The following is a 23478-nucleotide window of genomic DNA, read 5'->3' on the forward strand; positions in this document are numbered from 1 at the left end:
TACACAGAGGAGAGGGAGATGTTTGATGGAACAAGATCTTGAGCAAATGGAAATCAAATAATGAACAATAAAAGAAGAATAAGTTGTCCTCTGATGGCTCGTGAAAGACAAAATAACACAAAGACTGGTATGAATAAGGGAGCTTTTAGGGAAAAGAACATAATTAAACCATTGTAGGTCATTGTTGTAAACTCTGATATATGCCTTAAAAAGTTGGGGCATTGTGAAGGCTTCTCTGTTCCTGTAAGGAGCCAGTCATAGCTGTTTCATAAGTTGGCTTTTTAAATTCCACTCTGTCCGTTTAGATTTTAAATAATCAATTTACAAAATAATCACATCTAACTGATAATTTTAATCTCTGCTCTAAAGTTTTTCTAGCTTCTAGTTTTCTGCTTCTCAAAGAAGTCATGAAGCTTACCGATATAGTCTACGCAATTTCCTAATTGACCTTTATAACAGTTTTCTATATTATAGTTTTATGCCCACTTAACTTTTTAAGCTGTCAATTTACATTTATTGAAAAGAAATTTTCCTCCTGATGAGAAGCATTAAAGACATCTCTTTGGGGTATAGGTTTACCCTGGAGGGCAGCTGACATACCCAGGCAAGTCACTACCGAGAGGCAATGATGTCAATACATTTTAAGTATTTGCACTAGGCCATCCCTTCAGCAAGACACAACCTCTTCACACTGACATTCATAGGAAAAGATCAACCTTCTGCTGAACCTAGAATTTGCTACTCTTACATTCAGTGAAGACCCACAGCACTGCCTAGGACATGACACATGTTGTTATTGGGTGCCACTGAGTCAGTTCTGACTCACAGCAACCCCATTTGACAAAGTAGAACTGCCCCCTAGGATTTTCTTGGCTGTAATCTTTATGGAAGCAGATTGCCAGGTCTTTCCCCTGCAGATCCACTGGGTGAATTCAAACCCCCAACCTTTTGACTAATAACCAAGTGCTTAACTGTTTTGACATCAGGGCTCTTCTGTGCATGGTAAAAACAAAAAACAAACCTGTTGCTGTTGAGTCCATTCCAACTCAGAGAGATCCTATAAGATAGAGTAGAACTGTTCCACAGGGTTTCCAAGGAGCGACTGGTGGATTTGAACTGCCCACCTTTTTGGTTAGCAGCTAAGCTTGTAACCACTGCACCACCAGGGCTGCCTGTGAACGGTACATACCCCAAAAACCAAACCCATTGCCATCAAGTAGATTCCAACCCTTAGCAACCCTGTAGGACAGAGAAGAACTGCCCTATTGGTTTCCAAGGCTGTAATCTTTACAGAAGCAGACTGCCACATCTTTCTAACATGGAGCAGCTGCTGGGTTTGAACCACTGAACTCTTGGTTAGCAGTTAAGCGCTTAACCACTCTGCCACCAGGGCTCCTTGCATGGTGCATAAAACCAAAAGCCAATCAATTTCAACTCATAGCGACCCTATTGTAGGTGTTTAATAAAAATTTATTGGAAGAAAAATGAGAAGACACAGATCCCGTTCCTATAAACCAGCTGGCAATTTTGGTAAAAGAAACTCCATTTACCAAAATGGTCTGAAATCGCTTCTGCTACTTATTCAGTGTCATGTTATAAAGTTCCATGAGTAAGGATATTGATAGGACTTAACACATTTTAAAATCTTCATCCCTTCCTTTGTCTATCTCCCACCTAAGAGTTTAACCACATTGAACTAAAAACTGAAAGTAGATCTCTGAACTTGTTATGTTCTCGCATGGCTTGTTTGTATGCTGTCCCCTCCCCTGAAGTACCCATTCCAACCCAACTACTCCCTACAAGCTAGTATAACTTTTGCAAATTTTAAAATCTCCTCTCACATGACATCTACTTTTCCCCTTCTCTAAACCAGTGTCTCACCAACTTTTGGATCTCAGCCCAATCATGAAGGACAAAATACCTCACAGCCTACTTCTACTACTGTCTTTGTCATTTATAAAAGATTAAGAACTCCATGATAACAACAACTTGAATCCATTTCTGACATATCAGAACAACCCTTTAGTCCCACCAGGGAGCCACAGGCCCCACATGGGAGTAACCAGTTTGGACAGAGCTTCTCAAGGTCTGGGTTAGCATAGTGTTGGACTGCGTGAGCTCTGAGGTCATGCTCCTGGTTTGAATTGTGGCTCATCCACTTAAAAACCGTGTGACCACTGCCTCAGGTTCCTCATCTGTGCAATGACAATGACAGCAGTATATTTCTCATCAGAATGAAATGAGTCAACAAATGCAAAACATTTAGAAAAATGCTTGGTGCCAAATAAATGCACCACAAACAATAACTGTTACAATTAGCAGGTATTTCTATAGCGCCAGCACTTAGTACACTAGGACATAAACCTGTTGCAGTTGAGTTGATTTTGACTCCTAGCGTTCCTACAGGACAGAGTGGAACTGCCCCGGAGGGTTTCCTAAGCTGTCATATTTATAGGAACAGACTGCTGTATCTTTTTCCCGAGGAGCTGCTGGTGGGTTTGAACCTCTGACCTTTCGGTTAGCAGCTGAGCACTTAACCACTGTGCCACTGGGCTCCACCGAGAACATAATTGAGGCTAAATAAGTGTTTAAATGAACGAAGGAATCAGCCTATAAGGACAAAGTGCCTTTGAAGTGCCCAGCATACTGATAGGTGCAGAGAAAAATACAAAGCTCAGCTCCATCTCAACCTGTTTTTATTGCTCCTTATGACTACTCTAGACAGTACAATTTGAGGGCGTCTGAAGAACAGAACCCACCCTGCCCAGAATGAACTTCAATCTGGAGAGTAATTAAAGAACACACGGAGATGCTCCCCTCCTCCTAGCTCAAGAGCAAGAAGATGAGGAGGGAGGGAAGGCCTGAGGCTGTGTGTGCATATGTGCAGAGAGGAAGGAAAAGAAGAAGAGGAGGAGGAAGAATAGGAAGAAGAAAGAGAAGGTGGGAGTGAGGACGTAAAAGAGAAAGATTGGATTAGAAATCAGGAAATTAGAATTAATTCTCTCTGGTGGGTTTGGACAAAGTCATTTAATACTATTATTGGCTCCATCATATTGAGAACATTGATACGCTAGTTGTTCCCACTAGACAGTGACTTCCTTAAAGTAGAACCTGTGTTTCATTTGTCTTTTGTGTCCCGTGTTTCACATGGTGATAGCACATAGCTGGCCTTTGGTAAGTGGTTTCCAAACTCAGAACTTGTGTTCTCCATTTACAAAGAATGCCTGGCCAGCCCACCTTTATGAACTATGTGGAATGAGGGAAAACACACTCAAGACCTTTAGTGTTTCCAGGGCTATAGAAACGAGCTTTTACTAGTAGTGTTTTATGAAAAATAGCAAGCAACCGATACATACATAAAACACTTGAACAGTTTACAAAGCACTTTTCATATCCTCATGCCTAATTAAATCCTGTTTGGCACCTTGATTTATAGGAAGACATTATTATCCCAGTTTCTCGGATGTTCCAGTTTAAATCAACATTTTGGAAATAAAAATATGCTTTATATTCACTGAAGGACACTTCTCAAAATCATTCTACAGTAACTCTTGCCTAATAAAATAATCTGCTTTTCTTTTGTAAAGTCTAGATGTTCACATACTGAGGTTTTATTTACCTGGATGTGAACAGAAACAATTTTTTTTGGCTTCAGTATCAGAGAATCTTCATATACAGTACATTTCTGGTTTAATAATTTTGAAAATAAATGTATTCATTTCTTTTTACCATACCCATTGCCATAAAGTTTGTTCGGACTCATAGAGACCCTAGAGGACAGAGTAGAACGGCCCCATGAAGTTTCCAAGGCTGTAATCTTCTTCTTTTTTACTTTACACCATTTTAATACTTATTTCAAGGTCATTGCTTTTGGAACAGTAACATAACTAGTGGGAAGAAGTAAAGAAGCAACAGGCATTGTCAGCATCACAGCCATCACCACCCTCCAGACTAGAGTTCTTTCTTTAAATTGTAAGCTCGCTAAAATGCTTTTTATTGGGCATGTATGATTTTTCTTTTCTTGATGCCAACATGTCAAGCTCATTGCGGACAATCCCTGTAGCCAACAAGTGTTCAAGTTCTCCTTGGAATCCCAAGGTGGAGATAAGCCAAGAAGAAAAACAAAACAGAGTTGGGTTGAGTTCCTGTGTGCGGATCTTGACTCATCTCCAACAGAATATTGTACCAGGTGCCTCTCACAACATACACCTCTTGTTACTCCCAACAGACACCTTCAGGAATGTTGTAGAAGGAAATCACCCAACAGAAGGTAAGTATTATTGTACCAAATTTCAGATATTCCTTCCACCTCTGTGATTCAATGCCACCAATCTTTTTTTTTTTTAATTTTATGGCACATTAGATGAAAATTTACAGCTCAAGATAGCTCCTCATTCAAAAAATTTATACACAGATTATTTTGTGACATTGGTTGCAATCCCCACAATGTGACAGCAGTCTCCTCCTTTCCACTCTGGATTCCCCATATCCATTTCTCCAATTTTCCTGTCTCTTCCTGCCTTCTCGTCTTGCTTTTGGGCAGAAGTTGCCCATTTGATCTCTTATATTTGATTGAACTAAGCACATTCCTCACATGTGTTATTGTTTGTTTTATAGGCCTGCCTAATCTTTGTCTGAAAGTGGGCTTCAGGAGTGGCTTCAGTTCTGAGTTAGCAGTATGTCCAGGGGGCCATTGTCTTGGGAGTTCTTCCAGTCTCTGTCAGACCAGTAAGTCTGGTCTTTCTTTCTTTTTTTTGCAAATATGAATTTTGTTCTATATTTCTCTCCCACTTTGTCCAGGATTCTCTATTGTGATCCCTGTCAGAGTGGCCGGTGGTGGTAACCAGGCATCATCCAGTTCATCTGGACTCAGGCCGGTGGAGACTGTGGTTCATGTGGTCCTTTAGTCCTTTGGGCTAATATTTTCCTTGTGTCTTTGGTTTTCTTCATTCTTCTTTGCTCTGGACGAGATGGAATCAATAGATGTATCTTAGGTGGCTGCTCACAAGCTCTTAAGACTGCAGACACTACTCACCAAAGTAAGATGTAGAACATTTTCTTTATGAACTATGTCCAAGGCTATAATCTTTACAGAAGCAGACTGCCACATCTCCCTCCTGGAGCAGCTGGTGGGTTTGAAACAACAAACTTTCAATTAGCAGCCAAATGCTCAGCCACTGTTCCACAAGGGCTCTTTGGCAAATAGTGAGTACTCAATAAAGTGCAGCTTTTGCTATTATTTATTATGAACTGTTATATTTCATATAGTAATAATAGCCATTAGTAAATTATATGTGAATTAATAATAGCAAATGCAGGGGGTAGTTTTGTGGTTGGAGTGTTTTTTAGGGAAACCACCTGCAAGGCTTAATATGATTTTCAGGTCTATGACTGATTCACATCTGAGTCCAGTTTAAGGTCCAGCTACTTAGAGCATCTTGCTCTAGTCTGTGGTCCCAGCTTGTATTAGCTTCCTTTTGCTGCTGTAACAAGCCACCACAAACTTAAAGGCTTAAAACCATACAAATTTATTATCTTTTAGTGCTGGAAGTCAAAAGTCTGAAATATGTCTCATCAGGCTAAAATCGAGGAGTGCAGGCCTGACCTTTCTGCAGGCTCTAGGGGAGAACCTGTTTTCTTGATTTTCCAGCTCCTAGAGGTGCCCACATTCCTTGGCTCCTGGTTCCCTTTCTCCATCTTCAAACTCAACAGTGTTGCATGGCTCTGTGCCTTTCTTTCATAGTCACATCTCCCTCTGACCCTCTTTTCTGCTTCCCTCTTTTAAGGACTCTTGTGATTACGTTGGATATACTCGAATAAGCTAGGATAATCTCCCTCTTTTAAAGTCAGCTGATTAGTAATCATAATTCCATCTGCAACCTTCATTGCCATGTAACCTAATATATGCACAAATTCAGGGGATTAGGACATCCCCGTCTTTGTCGTTGTTGTGGTTGTTAGGTGCTGTTGAGTTGGTTCCAACTCATAGCTACCCTATGCACGACAGAACTAAACACTGCCTGGTGTGCCATCTTCACAATTGTTGCTATGCTTGAGCCCATTGTTGCAGCCACTGTGTCAATCTATCTTGATGAGGGTCTTCCTCTTTTTCTCTGACCCTTTACTTTACTAACCATGATGTCCTACTCCAGGGACTGATCCCTCCTGACAACATGCCCAAAGTATGTGAGACAGAGTATTGCCATCCTTGCTTCCAAGAAGCATTCGGGTTGTGCTTCTTCCAAGACAGATTTGTTTATTCTTTTGGCAGTCCATGGTGTATTCAATATTCTTCACCAACACCACAGTTCAAAGGTGTCAATCCTTCCTTGGTCTTCCTTATTCAATGTCCAGCTTTTGCACGCATATGAGGCAAATGAAAATGACACGGCTTGGAACAGACGCACCTTAGTCTGCAAGATGACATCTTTGCTTTTTAACACTTTAAAGAGATCTCTCACGGCTGATTTTCCCAAAGCAATGCATCTTTTGATTTCTTGACTGCTGCTTCCATGTGCGTTGATTGCAGATCCCAGTAAAATGAAATCCTTGACAAACTCAAACTTTTCTTCATTTATAATGGTGCTTATTGGTCCAGTTGTGAGGATTTTTGTTTTCTTTATGTTGAGATGCAATCTATACTGAAGACTGTGGTCTTTGATCCTCATGAGTAAGTGCTTCAAGTCCTCTTCACTTTCAGCAAGCATGTTTGTATCATCTGCCTAATGCCGGTTGTTAATGAGTCTTCCTTAATCCTGATGCCCTGTTCTTCTTCATGCAGTCCACCTTCTCAGATTATTTGCTCAGCATACAGATTGAATAGGTATGGTGAAAGGATACAACCCTGACACAGACATGCACTGTTCCTGACTTTAAACCGTACAGGATCCCCTTGTTCTGTTCGAATGACTGCCTCTTGATCCATGCACAGATTCCTTATGAGCACGATTAAGTGTTCTGGAATTCCCATTCTCCACGATGTTATCCCTAATTTGTTTTGAACCACACAGTCAAATGCCTGAGTTTAGTCAATAAAACACAGGTAAACATCTTTCTGGTATTCTCTGCTTTCAGCCAGGGTCCATCTGATATCAGCGATGATATCCCTGGCTCTACATCCTCCTCTAAATCTGGCTTGAATTCCTGGCAGTTCCCTGTCAATATTTTGCTGCAACTGCTTTTGAATGATCTTCAGTAAAATTTTGCTTGCATGTAATATTAGTGATATTGTTCAATAATTTCTGCATTCAGCTGGATCACCTTTATTGGGAATAGGCATAACTATGGATCTCTTCTAGTCAATTGGCCTGGTAGCTGTGTTCCAAATTTCTTGGCATAGACTAATGAGCACTTCCAGTGCTGCATCCATTTGTTGAAACATCTCAATAGGTATTCCATAAATTCCTGGAGCTTTGTTTTTCACCAATGCCTTCAGAAGATCTTAGACTTTTTCCTTCAGTACCATAAGATCCTGATCATTTGTTACCTTCACCTGAAATGGGTGAAAGTCGATCAGTTCTTTTTGGTATACTGACTGTTTGTGTTCCTTCCATCTTCTTTTGTTGCTTCGTGCATCATTCAGTATTTTGCCCATAGAATCCTTCAATGTTGTAACTCAAGGCTAGAATTTTTTCTTCAGTTCTTTCAGCTTGAGAAATGCTGAGCGTGTTCTTCCCTTTGGTTTTCTATCTCCAAGACTTTGCACATGTCATCATAATACTTTGTCTTCTTGAGCTACCCTTTGAAATCTTCTGTTCGGCTCTTTTACTTCATCATTTTTTTTCCTTTTCCTTTAGCTACTAGACGTTCAAGAGCAAGTTTCAGAGTCTCTTCTGACATCCATTTAGGTCTTTTCTTTCTCTTCTGTCTTTTTTAATGACCTCTTGGTTTCTTCATGTATGAAGTCCTTGATGTCATTTCACAACTTGTCTGGTCTTCCGTCGTTAATGTTCAACTGGTCAAAACTATTTTTGAGATGGTCTCTAAATTCAGGTGGGATATACTGAAGGTCGTACTTTGGTTCTTGTGGACTTGTTCTAATTTTCTTCAGTTTCAACTTGAACTTGCCTGTATAAGTAATTGATGATCTGACCCACAGTTGGCCCCTGGCCTTATTCTCACTGATGATATTGAGTTTTCCATCATCTCTTTCCACAGATGTAGTGAATTTGATTCCTGTGTATCCCATCTGGCGAGGTCCAAGTGTATAGTCACCGTTTATGTTGTTGAAAACAGGTATTTGCAATGAAGAAGTTGTCGGTCTTGCAAAATTCAATCATGCTGTCTTGGCATCGTTTCTATCACCAAGGCCATATTTACCAAGTACCAATCCTTTTTCATTTCCGACTTTCACATTCCAATCACCAGTAATTATCAGTGGATGCTGATTGCATGTTTGATCAATTTCAGACTGCAGAAGTTGGTAAATATCTTCAATTTCTGCATCTTTGACCTTAGTGGTTGGTGCATAAATTTGAATAATAGTTGTATTAACTGGTCTTTCTTGTAGGTTTATGGATATTGTCCTATCACTGACAGTGTTGTACTTCAGGACAGATCTTGAAGTGTTCTTTTTGAGGATAAATGCGAGTCATTCCTCTTCAAGTTGTCATTCCCAACACAGTAGACTGAATGATTGTCCTATTCAATATGACTAATACCAGTTTATTTCAGCTCACTAATGCCTAGACTATGGATCCATTTCATTTTTGATGATTTCCAATTTTCCTAGATTCATACTTAGTACGATCCAGGTTCCAGTTAATGGAATTTGTATCTTGTTTCTTCTCATTCTTCTCATAAGTCATGCCACATCAACAAATGAAGGTCCCGAAAGCTTGACTCCATCCACATCATTAAGGTCGACTCTACTTTGAAGAGGTAACTCTTCCCCTATTGGATTTCGAGTGCCTTCCAACCTGGGGGGCTCATCTTCCAGCACTATATCAGACAATGTTCTGTTGCTATTCATAAGGTTTTCACTGGCTAATTCTTTTCAGAAGTAGACCACCAGGTCCTTCTTCCTAGTCTGCCTTAGTCTGGAAGCTCATCTGAAACCCCTCTGTCATGGGATATCCTGCTGGTATTTGAATACTGGTGGCATAGCTTCCAGCATCACAGCAACACACAAGCTCCCACAGTACAATGAACTGACAGATGTGCGGGGGGCCTGTCTTTGGAAGACCATTATTCTGCCTACCAAACAGCTCCAACTGATCCTAGGTTTAAAGGCTACAATCTGCTCCAAATCTGAATTAAAAAATGGGGCAGGTTTTGAACTGACACCTCCTTTGGCCCTTGGGACCTGTTTCCTGCCAGCATGCAGTTGCAGACATTCCTATACCGCAAGACAGCCCTTGTTTCTGGGGGCCATGTGAGATCAGGAAATGTAGCCCAGCTGAGACAGCAGCAGGAATTTAAGTCTTTGACGTCCACATCTTCTGAAAAAAATTGTTTCTGGTCTCCTGTGTTTTCCTTCTTCTCTGAAAACCACCTAAGAAAGTCAAGTGTTTACAGCTTCCTTCAAGGCCCACATCCAATTTCCTAGAAAGCCCAGCAATGAAATAAAAATGTCAGAGGATTTAGGGTCTGGGAAACCACCCTGACTGCGAAAGAATCTCTGGCGCTGGGCCTATACAAGCCATGGCCTGCCCTGTCGTCTCATCTGGATGTGATAATACCAACTTTTATACCATGTGTCTCCCTTGTGCTGGGCACTTTATAGATAACATCTCTATTAATTAATTGGGATAATACCAACAGTATTGTCTTGAAGCAAGGGAAATAGAATTAGAGAGGAACTAAATAACCTTCTCATCAATGCAGGTTTGCATGTTACTGTGATGCTCAATAGTTGAGCTTCTAGACTAAGACCAGGAAGAAAGGGTTGGCCAACCACATCTGAAAATCAGCTGATGAAAACACTTAGGTCACTACAGTCCTATCCACAACCGATCATGAGGATGGCACAAGACCAAGGCAGTGTTTTGTTGCATTGTGCATGGGGTTGCCATGAGTTGGAACCCAACTTGAAGGCAGCTAACAACACCAAAAACAAAAACAAAAAACCAAACCTGCTGCCATTGAGTTGATTCCAACTCATAGTGACCCCATGTGTTACTGAGTAGAACGGTGCCATAGAGTTTTCTCAGCTGTAATGTTTGTGGAAGCAGATGGCCAGCGCTCTCTTCACTGCCCTGTCTGGTGGGTTTGAACCATCGACTTTTAGGTTGGCGATCAAGTGCAAACCATGTGTGCCACCCAGAGACCTAGCTAACAACAACCACAGACAACTTGTCAAAGGACACTCGGTTTACAACTAGCAGAGTCAGGAGTCAAATCGCAGTGCCTGATTCTAAAAGCTGATTGTCCCTCTCCTTCAAGCCTCTCTCCTGCACTCCATTATGCTCATCCCACATCACACTGCTTTCCTTTAGGCCTGTCTTTCTGACTGAAAAGTGAGCTCCCTGGCCATCTGAGCCACAACTTCATTTCTTTGTTTCTGGCACCCTGGCCAGTACCTGGTGTGTAGTAGGGGTTCAGCCCAGTTGGCTTATTTAATGAGAGAGTGGTTCAGCTAAGGTACTTGTATGGATGTCTTCACTGTACCAGCCTACAGAAAAACCCATATCTGATGAGGCCAAAGAGAGGCAATACTGACTAAGGAATTGGTGGAAAATTGGCTGGGAAATTGTTTTCTCCAGAAGCCATTTGCATGCTATTTGATTTGGCTTTCTGAGACATATTAATCAATCCTCCAAACTCCACTCAAGGCTCCACTTGACTCATTTATAATCAGCTGGTATTCATCTACTGAGACACTTGGGAGGGCAAAATGGAAAAAGCAGCCTTTTACCTGAGTGCCTGGATTTAACCCCTCCCTCCCAATTCAGTTCAAAACTGATCTCAATTACAGGGGTGTGCCGCTCAGCCTAAATGCAGTATACCAAAAGCTAATTAACTCAACACACATTTATTGAGCAACTCATACCCACTAAACAAGGAGCCCTGGTGGTACAACGGTTAAGTGCTCAGCTGCTGGTGAAAAGATTGGTGGTTCGAACCCACGAGGGGCTCCGAGGAAGAAAAGACCTGGCAATTGTCGTTGTGTGCTGCTCAGTCTATTCTGACTCATAGTGACCCTATAGGACTGAGTAGAACTACTGCCCCATAGGATTTTCTAGGGTGTAATCTTTACAGGGCAACCCTGGTGGCGTAGTGGTTAAGAGCTATGGCTGTTAAACAAAGGATCAGCAGTTCTAATCTGCCATTTGCTCCTTGGAAACTCAATGGGGCAGTTGTACTCTGTCCTGTAGGGTCGCTATGAGTCGGAATCAACTCGACAGCACTGGGTTTGGTTTTTAATCTTTACAGGAGCAAATCGCCAGGTCTTTCTCTCAAGGAGTGGCTGGTGAGTTCGAACTACCAACCATCTGTTAGCAGCTGAGTGCTAAACCGTTGCACCACCAGACTTCTTCAGTAAAGATTAAAAAACAAAAAACCCATTGTGATCGAGTCAATTCTGACTGTTAGTGACCCTATAGGACAGAGTAGAACTGCCCCATAGGGTTTCCAGAGAGCAGCTGGCGGAGTCAAACTGCTAACATTTTGGTTAGTCACTAAGCTCTTAACCAGGGCTCCCGGTAAAGATTACAGCTAGGAAACCCTTGGGGGCAGTTCTACTGTGTCACATTAGGTCACTATGAGTCGAAAATTGACTTGATGATACCTAACAACAACAACATACCTATTAAGTGCCAGACAGCATGCTTGTCCCTGTGTTTATGTTTGGATATTAAAGCCCAACAAATGCTCGATTCATATAATGCTACATTTACCTAAAAGTTATATATGTCACATGTATTGAACTCTACACTTCTGGGCTAGTTTAAGTCTCTTTGGAGGATGTTTTCATTCTTCTGTCCTTTCCCTTTTTGGATGACTCTTGAACATCAGGGAATATTTTTAGCCTTTAAGGCCAAAGTTGCTTTGACAAATTGACTTGAAAATATCCTGTAAGTATCCCAAAATAGGCAGACCAAGAATGACATGAATCATAGTGAATGCTTTAACAGTCTAATATCTATCATAATACATAAGAATTGCAACAAATACCTTAAACATTATTTGCAACACTTTTTTTTAACCCCTTCCTTGGAGGCCAAAATTATGCTGGTAATCTGAAACGTTGGCAAGAATATGGAGCAACTGGAACACTTATGCACTGACAGTGAGATTATAAATTTGTACAACGACTCTGAAAAATTTTTGGCAGAATCTTCTAAAGCTAAACATCCATATGCCCTATGATTCAGCAATTTAACGCTTGGCTATGTGTGTTTGCGTGCGTGTGTGTGTGTAAAAACAAATGGTTATTTCCACTAAAAGACACATTCGTTTCCTCCAAAAGAATTCTTGTACACAGCTTCATCCATAATAGCCTCAAAGTGGAAACAACTCATATTTCTCTCAAAAGTAGAATGGATGAATAAATCATGGTATATATTCATACAATAAAATAGTATACAGCAATGCAGAAGAATGAACTATGCCATATACAGCAGCAATGTAGACCAGAGACATAAAATCATGAGAAAAAGTCTGACACAAAATGAAGGTCAAACTAATGTATGATGATTGACGTCTGTGATGACCGAGGTCATATCCCTTGGGAGGGCTACAAAGGAGGTTTGTGGGGCTCTGGGAAAGTTCTATGTCTAATCCCTTAGCGGTATGTGAGGGTATGTTGTTGTTGTTGTTAGTTGCCCTCAAGTCAATCCTGACTCATGGCAATCCCATTTGTATAGAGTAGAACTGTGCTCCATAGGATTTTCAAGGCTGTGACCTTTTAGAACTAAATCACCAGGCACGTCTTCCAACATGCCTCTGGGTGGGTTTGAACCACAAACATTTTGGGGGGTAGTTGAGAGCTTAACTGTTTGCACTATGTGAGGATATATACATGTAAAAAATTATTGAGTTATATGTCCATTGCACTTTATGGTAAACTAAAAAATGAATTTAAAATACACACATACAAATCATATATTTTAGATAAATACCTGAAAAGTTGACTTCTAGGCATATTGGCTATATAACGATTGATGTGGTACCCTTTCATGTAATTTTCTTTTTAGATCCTTTATTAACACTGCTATTGGATGGTCTTTCATCCTTCTTTGACCGACCCCTCATAGCACTTTGTCACTGCCTTTCATATAAAAAAATATGGTACCTATTTATTCTACCTTCTCATTTTGGGGATTATTATGCCATACCCCCACCATGCTTCATAATTTAGGGGCTCTTGGAATGCAGAGGCCACTCTGGGCTCCTTTCTGACCCCCACCCATAGAATCCAGCCCAGCACCTGACCCCCACAGTGTGGACAGTCCATACTGGGTATACTAAGTTCAATATCTAATCCACGTCACCTAACCTTCTGTCTTAATCATCTAGTGCTGCTATAACAGAAATACCACAAGTGGGTGGCTTTGAAAAACAGAAATGTATTCTCTCACAGTTTAGGAGGCTAGAATTCCAAATTCGGGGTGCTAGCTCTAGGGGAACTCTTTCTGTCTTGGCTGTGCAGGAAGGTCCTTGTCTCTTTTGAGCTTCTGCTCCTGGGTGATCTTCATGTGACTTGGCATCTATCTTCTCCTATCTCTGCTTTCTTAATCTGTTCCTTTCTTATCTTGTAAGAGATTGACTCCAAACACACCCTGCATTAATCCTGTCTCATTAACATAACGAATACAACCTCTTTCTAAATGGGATTATAACCAGAGTCATAGAGGTTAGGATTTACAACACATATTTTGGGGGAACACGATTCAATCCATAACATCTTCTGAGAGACCCAAGTTGACTAGGCCTCTTTGTCAACTCCTCCTGGCTCCTAGAATTCTCTACTCATGTCATCTTCAATGCTGGTCATGTATAGACTTCTAGTTCCATTGTTGTGCCTGGCCCTATGCGCTAGCCTCATAGTCTGCTTCCCCTTGATTTGCTCCTCAGCCTGACTTCCCTGGTAACTGGTTGGGTAAACCCTTGGAGGAAGCCATGATCATGTAGAACCCCTTGAAGACACTAGTCCTGGGATCCTCTGATACACATATCTTATAGTACCCACATTTTTTCTATGACTCAATATACATGTTCCTGAAAAACTTCATGCTTTGCAAAATTACTCACTAAAAATTGCAAAGCCTATGTGGAAAAATCAAGTCAGGTTAGAGGGAGACCTCAAAATCTCTGGAAGTCTCTAGCCAGAACCATAGCATAAGCGATAACTATTCTAATTGGAAAAATTTTTTAAAAGCACAGTTAAATTTCCACTGGCATTTGCAGTCTCCATTACAGTCAATCCTCCATTACAGGCAAATGTTCTCACTGGACTTAAATCTGGACTTAAGCCTTCTCCTTAGAGATATAGGTTCTTGGAGGGCATTCGCTTTTAATAGTTACAACGATGATCAAAATTAAAAATCTGATCCACAGTGTCACCTTCTTCATTAATCTGTTGCTTCAATTCAGGAGGAAATGTCTTTGCAGTTCTTCATCTAGATGCATGTCCTCTTCTAGGATACTACAGTTCCTGAAGCCATTCAATTAGCTACCACTTGAACTAAAGAACATCATCCTATAGATTTTCAGTTTTTACTTCGCATCTTTCCCTTTAATTGTGGGATAGTTTTCCCCGATTGCTTCAAAATGTCTGTATATTGAAAAAAAACTTGTGTCTGAGCCAATACAACATTTATACTTTACTGACATCATTCTCCTGTTTACCAATGGCTTGTCAGATAATTCTTGCCAGAGAAGTACTCACCGCAGCTAAACAGAATGTAGTTTAAGCATTCAAGCTCTGCTTTCTCAAGATACAACTTGCTGCCTCTCAGACATCACAGAATGCAACAGCAAGGATGAACCTTTCTGTTCCTGCCAGGCAATCAAGAAGTGCATCAACTCCTGAGTACAGCACTTGGGACAAAGAATTTTAGGGCAGAAGTCAGGAGACAGAGTCCAAGAGTCCAGCAAGGATTCATGTACCTGCATTAATCCTTTATTCACTTATTCACACGTTAATAAAACTGTTTTGAAAAGCAAAACAATTCATCAGATAGTGAGCAAAGGAATGAGATTCACAATGTGTATTCAGGGCTACCATGTACACTGTTGTTTGCTGCCATGTAGTTGGCCTGGACTCATGGTGACCCAATGCAAAATGGAACAAAACACTTCCTGATCCTGTGCCATCTTCACGATTGGTTGTAGATCAGGTGATGGCGGCTCATTGGCCAGGAATCAAACCTGGGTCTCCTTCCATGGGAGGCAAGAATTCTGCCACGGAACCACCAAGCAGCAATCCAGGGAGGCAGACACCCTCACTCCACTTTGCAAATGAAGACACTCAATCTCCCAGTAAATGAGACAACAAATATGATGCACTCATTTCAAGAATGGAGAACTCATGTTTGCTTTTTTTTTTATTGTGGTGAAAATATACATAACAAATATGCCATCTCAACAATTTCTACAAGTACAACTCAGTGACATTGATCACATTCTTCAAGTTGTGCAACCATTCTCACCACCCTTTTCCAAATCATTCTATTCATGCTTGATTTACTTTAAAAGTCATAGCAGCAAAACTCTCATGTTCAAGGCATTGTCCCAGGTTCCCTTGCCCTTCTTCTTGCTCTAGCCAAGATTTCCTTCTCTCTGGCCCATCTACCGAAACCCTGGTAGCGTAGTGGTTAAGTGCTACAGCTGCCAACCACAAGGTCGGCAGTTCAGATCCACCAGACGCTCCCTGAAAACCCTGTAGGGCTGTTCTAACCTGTCCTATAGGGTCGCTATGACTCAGAATTGACTCTATGGCAGCTGGTCAGTCCGTCAGTCGGGATCTGTCTACACCCTTCAGGATTTTGATCAGCTTCTGTAATCTTTCTCAGTTCTGATTCAGCTTCTCCCTAACGTGCTACTTCTATAATGACCCTCTCAGCTTGAAATATTAATAATAAATAATCCATCATGCAAATAACACCAATCCCCTGGCCATGGCTGGAGCCAGAGAATCTATACCCAGCCTAGACATATTGGCATGACCCCCAGTTTTCTAGAAGGTAATATTGGGCATAAATACATACTGTTTTAATCCAAATAACACGCTGTACTTGCGTAGTAAGGAATCTACAAGAATTAGTTCTCTTTCCTACTTTTTCAAAAGGGTGCACCAATATGGCAGAGCAACATTTGTGACCTGCTCTGGGTGAATGTAGCGTTCATGCTCATTTAGCAGCAGCTTGCTTCCTTTCTTATAGAAGAAATGAAAAGATATGCAAGATATGGCTCTTACCCTTAAGGCATCACAACTGATTGATGGGAGAGGGAGAGGTAGAGTCAGAACCACGTAAAACTCTGGTGCTTGACCTAAGGCAATCTGCACTAAATGACCAACCAGGGGTACAGGGTCTTCAAGTAACCGGAGTTGGAAGAGCCAGGCATCACTGTGAGCTGAGTGGATCAGAAAATGCTTCAAGGAGGAGCTCAGAGGCTTGAACTGGACTCTGAAGATGTGGGTACCCTAGGTTACAAACGGGAAATTGGGTAATTTAGTGAATCCTTTTATCTCTTCCTCCATCACCACAGTTTTACATCATTTTTTAAGACCTCTTATTCACACCTCAAGCTTGTCCTGTGTGAGACATAATCTCACAATCTCCACATAGCTATATTGTCTCTGTTGTTGTGAGTTGCAATCTAGTCAGTTCTGACTCATAGCAGCCCCATATGTGGCAGAGTAGAACTCCCCCATAGGGTTTTCAAGATTGTGACCTTTCTGAAGCAGATCCCCAGGCCTTACTTCCAAGGTGCTCCTGGGTGTGTTTGAACCTGCCAACCTTTCAGTTAGTAGTCCAGCGCTTAACTGCTTATGCCACCAGGGACTCCTATATTTTTGCTAGCAACCATTTTATTTCTAAATAATATGGAAAGTCTGTCTTCCTGGACCATAGGGTAGAATTACAACCAAGTAAAACTTGCTGTTCTTGGCTTTTTTTCCCCTCTCCTAAATACATCCTACATGACCCTGCTCTTAAAGTTTTCACTGCACTCACTCATCCATAGCCTTGAATTGCTACAAAACGTCTCTCTCAGGGTCAGCCCAGTGGTCTTGGAATCAGAGTTCCCACAACCTAATCCTTGTGGGCCCTTTCTGATATCCCTTTGGGCTTGTATAAGTAATGAATCATCTTAAAACCTCTGGGTTCTGACTTCTTCTCCTCCAAGGCTCCTTGTAGACTTTCCTTTTCATTTGCCAAAACCTCTGATAACATAAGAAATCCAGCAATGCACCCATTCATTCTGGGGAAATGTTGTTCCTATCTGTTTCCCTTATGGAACCATGCTTCTCTTCTTTCTCCCTTTTCATGGTGTATATTTCTGCTATTCCAGGAAACGCCTACATTTTGGCATTATTCAAAGCTGTGAATTTCCTCAAGTGAGTCACAACACACTTTCAGTCCTCTGATTCCTCTAAGAAGTTATCAAGAGTTGGAGTAGAGAGGTGATATAGCACAGTGTTTAAAAGCCCAAACTAGAGTCACTCGGCTGCAATTTAAATCCCCATCTGACAATAGCTATATGACCTTGACTAAGTCATCTGAACTCTTAAGATTTCCATCTCTTGATGTGTAAGATGGAAAAATAACAGTTGCAAAGATTAAATAAGAAACTGCATATAAAATACTTAGCACAGTGCTTTGCCCCTTGAACATACACCCCACATATTGACTACTGTTATTACAATTCAGGGCTCCATCAAGTATTTATTGAGGACGCCTACTCCCTGCCATGCCATGTACTGCACTAGACACTAAAAAAAAAAGTGGTAGGCAAGACTGAAGGAACCCTGGTGGCTCAACCATTAAGCACTTGGCTGCTAACCAAAAAGTTGGCTGTTCAAACCCACCCAGAGACTCTACAGGAGAAAAAACCTGGTGATCTGCTTCTATAAAGATTACAGCCTAGCAAACCCTATGGAGCAGTTCTACTCTGTCCCATGGGGTCACTATGAGTCAAAGTCAACTCGACAGCACCTAACAACAACAACGACAATAAGCAAGACTGAGATAATCCTTGCTCTCTGGGAAGAGTCCCTTTGGTTGGTTAATAACATGAAGAAACAAAAACTTCCTCTAAGTCTTGTCAATTCTATCACCCTTGCATCTATCATGCCCATGCTTCTTCGGCCATGCTGCTTTTGCTCCATTTTTTGGGAGATGGGAGGAAGGAGAGGATATTGGTACATATTGTTGTTAGCTGCTGTCAAATAGGCCTCAAACTCATGGCGACCACATACACATTGGAAAAGAACACCATTCCCGTGATCAATTAAAAATTAGATCATTGTGATTCATAGGGTTTTCACTGGCTGATTTTCAGAAGGAGATTGCCAGGCCTTTCTTCCTAGTCTGTCTTAGTCTAGAAGTTCCACTGAAACCTATTCAGCATAATAACAATACACAAGCCTCTACTGACAGACAGGCGGTGGGTGGATGTGAGGTGCATTGACCAGGAATGAAACCCAGGCCTCCTGGATGGAAGGCAAGAATTCTACCACTAAACCACCTCTGCCTCATTGCCAAGGGCCCATGGGGAGGCTTTTTATAGGATAAATGCTGCATACTGTGACTGAGGGTGAGAAAGCAACCAACCAGACACCTACTCACCTGCTCAAGTGTCAGCACATGGACCTTTCAGAGTGTTGGCAGCAGGCCAGCCTTTCCACAATAAACGTGTCCATGGCCATTCCACTTGGCTCAACCTCATACACTGTGACATATGACTGTAGTGTTCTAATTCCTGAAAAAATGAATCAGAGAGCAACGTTTTCACATTACTACACCGTTCCAGTCTTGGGCCACCAGGAGACCTGGAGAAATAAGAACCACGAGAGCAATAGTACTTAGATTAATACAATGATGATAAAGTAACCTCATATTTGTATAAACTTTCAACCTTTTTTAGAATTGTAATTGATATTACCAACAACCGGCGAGATAGACAGGCCATGTACCATCGTCTCCATTCCACAGGGGAGAAAACAGTCCTGAGAAACCAAAGGATTTTTCCAGGCACATCATTCTAGAGTATAATGGAGTGGGAACCTTCCCCCTCCTAGACTGTATGACTCTTAAGGACCATGCTTGAAGATGTTAACATTACAGGCTATGGGGTCCAGCACAACCCAAGTCAAAGGTTCAAATCCTGGCCGTGCCACTCACTTGAAGGGTGACTTTGTCGAATCACATAACCTCTCAGAGTCAAGTTCCTGATCCACTGAATGGCGACTAAAATGAGTACTTGTCAGAGCTCTTGTGAGGATTAAATGAGATTACATCCAGCAAAATCTGCAAAAGCCAGAGCCTGTATAAGGCGGAAACCTGCCAGAGGAGGAAAACTCAATATTTTCCACTAACAGGAGTGATAGGAAAGTAGCAAGACTGCACCCTGTCAAAGGCGGGAAACTTGCAACACCCAGAAAAACAAGGCAGTCCCACTGAGTTCCGCTGTCACAGGTTTTGCAGTATGTAAAGGGCTTGGTCCAGTGCCCAGCATGTAGAAAATGTTCATTAAATGGCAGTCATAAAGTCATGACAATTCCTTCTCCTTATCCTCCTCCCCCTTTCCCTTCCTCCTCCTTTTCTCATCATCACTATTGTTGTGACTATTACTGCTTTACAGTAGTGGAGTGGACTACCTACAGGGCTTAGAATTCCAGTTTCAGCTCTACAACTTTCTATCCTTCTTGATTTTACTGAACTAGGAGTCACAGGATACATATTTCTGGGCTGTTCCCAATCACATACTGTCTTGGAAGTGGCAGGGATGCTATACTAGACTGAGACAAATAGCTCATTTTCTCATTCATTAATTAGTCCTGAATGCAACCAGCCTGTCTCCAATTCATATAATCTCTATATCTGTGTTAGATAAACAAGACTCCCATTTAGTCGTGATTAACATGAAAGCCTTGCTGCCGGGTTGGTTGATTTTGTGGGGAACCTTGCCTATAAGTCACATCCTATTCAAACAAGCAGTACCAGTTGTTTGTTTATCCAGACCAGTGTTTCTTTTCCAGTGTTACAGACCAAAGTGTACAGACTCCACAAAGCCAAATAGCCTGGCATCCCTGACTTTTGGGCACATGGCAATAATACCTCCAGATCATGGAATTGGATGACAGCTTAACTATGACAGTCAGGATATGTCGTTGGTGCCTGGAAAGCTTCCCCAAATAGCCCATTATCATGTTCTACCAGCTGCCATATCATAGTGGAAAGGGTGAGAACCTGGAACTCAGATGGATCTGGAGTTGAACCCTAGCTGTGTGATGGGTAGAGAGTTACATCTTCTCCCAAAGCCTTAATTTCTTATCTTTAAAATGGGGCTGGCAATACCTACCACCGTTGGTAGTTAAGAATTAGGAATAATTTTTATGGGTGCCAAGCATAGTATTTGTCATAGACTACATCCTCAGTAAACCATGTTGTTGTCAGTTGCCATCAAGTCGATTCCAACTCATGGCAATCCCGTGTGTTACAGAGTAGAACTGCTTCAAAGGGTTATCTTGGCTGTAATATTAACAGAAGTGGATCACCAGGCCTTCTCTTCAGTGCTACTGCATAGCTGCTATTATCAGGTTAGCTAAATATTTTTTTTTCCCACAATGGTACAAAAGTGGCACGTATCTTCCAATAAGATGCAGACGGTTAAGGCATCAAATGTGAAGCGTGGGCTGCCATGCTGTGCCAGCCTCTGGGGCTCAACATTGTCTTCATCTTGCAGATCCCTGATGCAGCATCTCTGCTGGTCTCTGCCCTGTCGAGCCCACTTGGCTAGCAATGGCATCAACCATGGAGAGGCAGGTTTATGTTGCCTGGCGTTGGCCTCTATTCTTCTCATTGCCCACTCAGCTGTCTTGCAAAGTGCAAACAGGCAAGTTCTCACACCCTGTTACATTCATAGTGTGTGTACTATTCAAGCATCCACCTACTATGAAAAAAAATATTGTTTGACATCTTTTCTAAGTCAAAGAAATCACTGTATCCCACTGACTCTGCATATAAAGAACTTAGCACACATCTGGGGTCCAGCACATCCCAGTCCACAGTAAGCTTGTGATAAATGAGTTTATTATCCCATATAAGGTTGCTGTGTCTATAAACACCTTGAGGAAAAATGGCTTGTACTTTTCTGCTTTTTATCCTCATTGCTGTCTCGCTCAGAGCAGGAGCTCAATGGCAAATACCTGCCCAGTTGGTTTGCTTCTGATGCTCCCAGCTCAGAAATGGTCACAGGTACATATTTAGTGCTGCCTTTTTTTTTTTTTTTTGTGAATTAAGCAGTCAACTCTGGAGTGGAGAGCACTGCTGATTTATTTTTTAACATGTTAATGAATAAGAAACAAGAGAAAATCTTTGCTCAGATTTACTACATTCCATCACCTTTAAACTCTATGGAACTCAGAGCTTGTTGTTGTTGTTGTTAGGTGATGTACAGTTGGTTCTGACTCATAGCGACCTATGTACAACAGATCAAAACCCTACCCTGTCCTGCACCATCCTCACAATCATTGCCATGTTTTAGCCCATTGTTGCAGCCACCGTGCCAATCCATCCCATTGAGGGTCTTCCTCTTTTTTGCTGACTCTCTACTTTACCAAGCATGATGTCCTTCTGAAAACATGTCCAAAGTATGTGAGACGAATTAATAAGAATTAACGTCTTAATTCAGTTAGAACAGTTCCCACTGTCAAATGTGACTTATAGAAAATAGCAGTCACAGCAGTCTTCAAGGATGCTGAGGCTCCCTTCACAAATTTGTTCCTCACAGTTGTGGTAAAAGGTGTGTCCTCTGGGGACTCCATGTGTGAGTCTGTGGGTCTAACCTGATAAACTCCCTCTAACATGCCAATTCCCCTAAGCCTTTGTATACCTTTTTCTACAGAATAGTAAAGGCAGGTCTGGTACTTAAGCTTGATTTAGTATAGGCCACTGTGTAATCCATGCTTCAGCTAACCAACCAAATAAATTATCAGATCCTTTCCTAATCTCTCGAGCTGAAACACTGAATGAGGAATCTGTGCTTAGGCGGCCCATATCAATAAACTCAGAGTGATCCAACTTCATGTTCCTTGCACCATTTTTCCACACCCCTAATAACCATTCTCACACATATTCTCAGAGTTTAGGGCCAATAAATAAGTAAATAAAATAAAATAATACAAAATAAAAGACAAGTCAAACGAAGCAAGAATTACTGGTTGGATGTTTCTGGAGCCTAGCAGGTTTAATTGAGCAACTTCACCAACAGTGCAGTGAGTGTTCTGGTGAAGATTGAATAAATATGTTAGTCCATTGTGTTTCGTGTAAGTTTGCTGAGCTTGCAAGCAAGGTCATAAATGAAAATAAGATCAAAAGTGACAACAAGGCAATCTGAGAAAAGTGCAATGGGCTTGCCCTGTCAGCAGAGCCTTCTTTGTCAGGAGATGCCAAGTCTTTGTCTAGGCCTACATTCTACAAGTTTTCCCTTTTGCCTTTACTGTACATGCCAAATGTAATTAACATGAAAACGTGAACCAGCTTAGAAATGGAGAGGGTTAACTTGGGAGATATTAGGTTAGTCGGAGCTGATGTTTTCCATGAGTTATTTATACCATCTGATCCCAGTTTTGAAGGAGAAAAAATCTAAACTTTTTTTTTTGCTTTTATTAGGGTAATCCAGTAACTTAATTTTCGAAGAAGCAACTGTTTCTGAGTGTTTTCAACCAGCACGTCTCCCCTTTGTGCTGGAAAGAAACCTCTATGCAGGATGATTAAATGAGGCAAGTATGTGTTCAGATTTACACCAGAGTAATCAGAGCCATCCCTAGTGTAATGCTGAGGCATCACCACTGGGGAGTAACAAAGGGAACATGAGCTTTGGAATCATTAAGGACCTAGAATTTAATTCTAGCCCTGCCTCTAACTCCCTGGGTGACCTAGAAAATCTTGCTTAGCTTATTTGAGCCTTAGGTTCTGTCTTGGTAAAATAGGATAAAGTACCAACCTTGCAATTGTTGTGAGGATTAGATGAGGTAATGCCCACACAGTTGCTGTTGTGGCTGTTGTTGTTGTTAGCTTCCCTTGACTCAGCCCCTAACTCATGGTAACCCTGTACACAATGAAACGAAACACTGCCTGGTCCTGTGCCATCACTATGCAGATCAGACTGTTGTGGTCCATAAGGTTTCCATTGGCTGATTTTCAGAAGTAGGTAGCCAGGCCTTTCTTCCTAGTCTGTCTTAGTCTGGAAGCTCTGCTGAAACTGGTTCTGCATCATAGCAACACACGAGCCTCCACTAATAGAAAAGTGGTGACTGTGCTTGAGGACCATTGGCCAGAAATCAAACCTTGGCCTCCCACATGCAAA

Source organism: Elephas maximus, chromosome 15 (genome assembly GCF_024166365.1).
Source record: "Elephas maximus indicus isolate mEleMax1 chromosome 15, mEleMax1 primary haplotype, whole genome shotgun sequence".
Classification (NCBI taxonomy): domain Eukaryota; kingdom Metazoa; phylum Chordata; class Mammalia; order Proboscidea; family Elephantidae; genus Elephas; species Elephas maximus.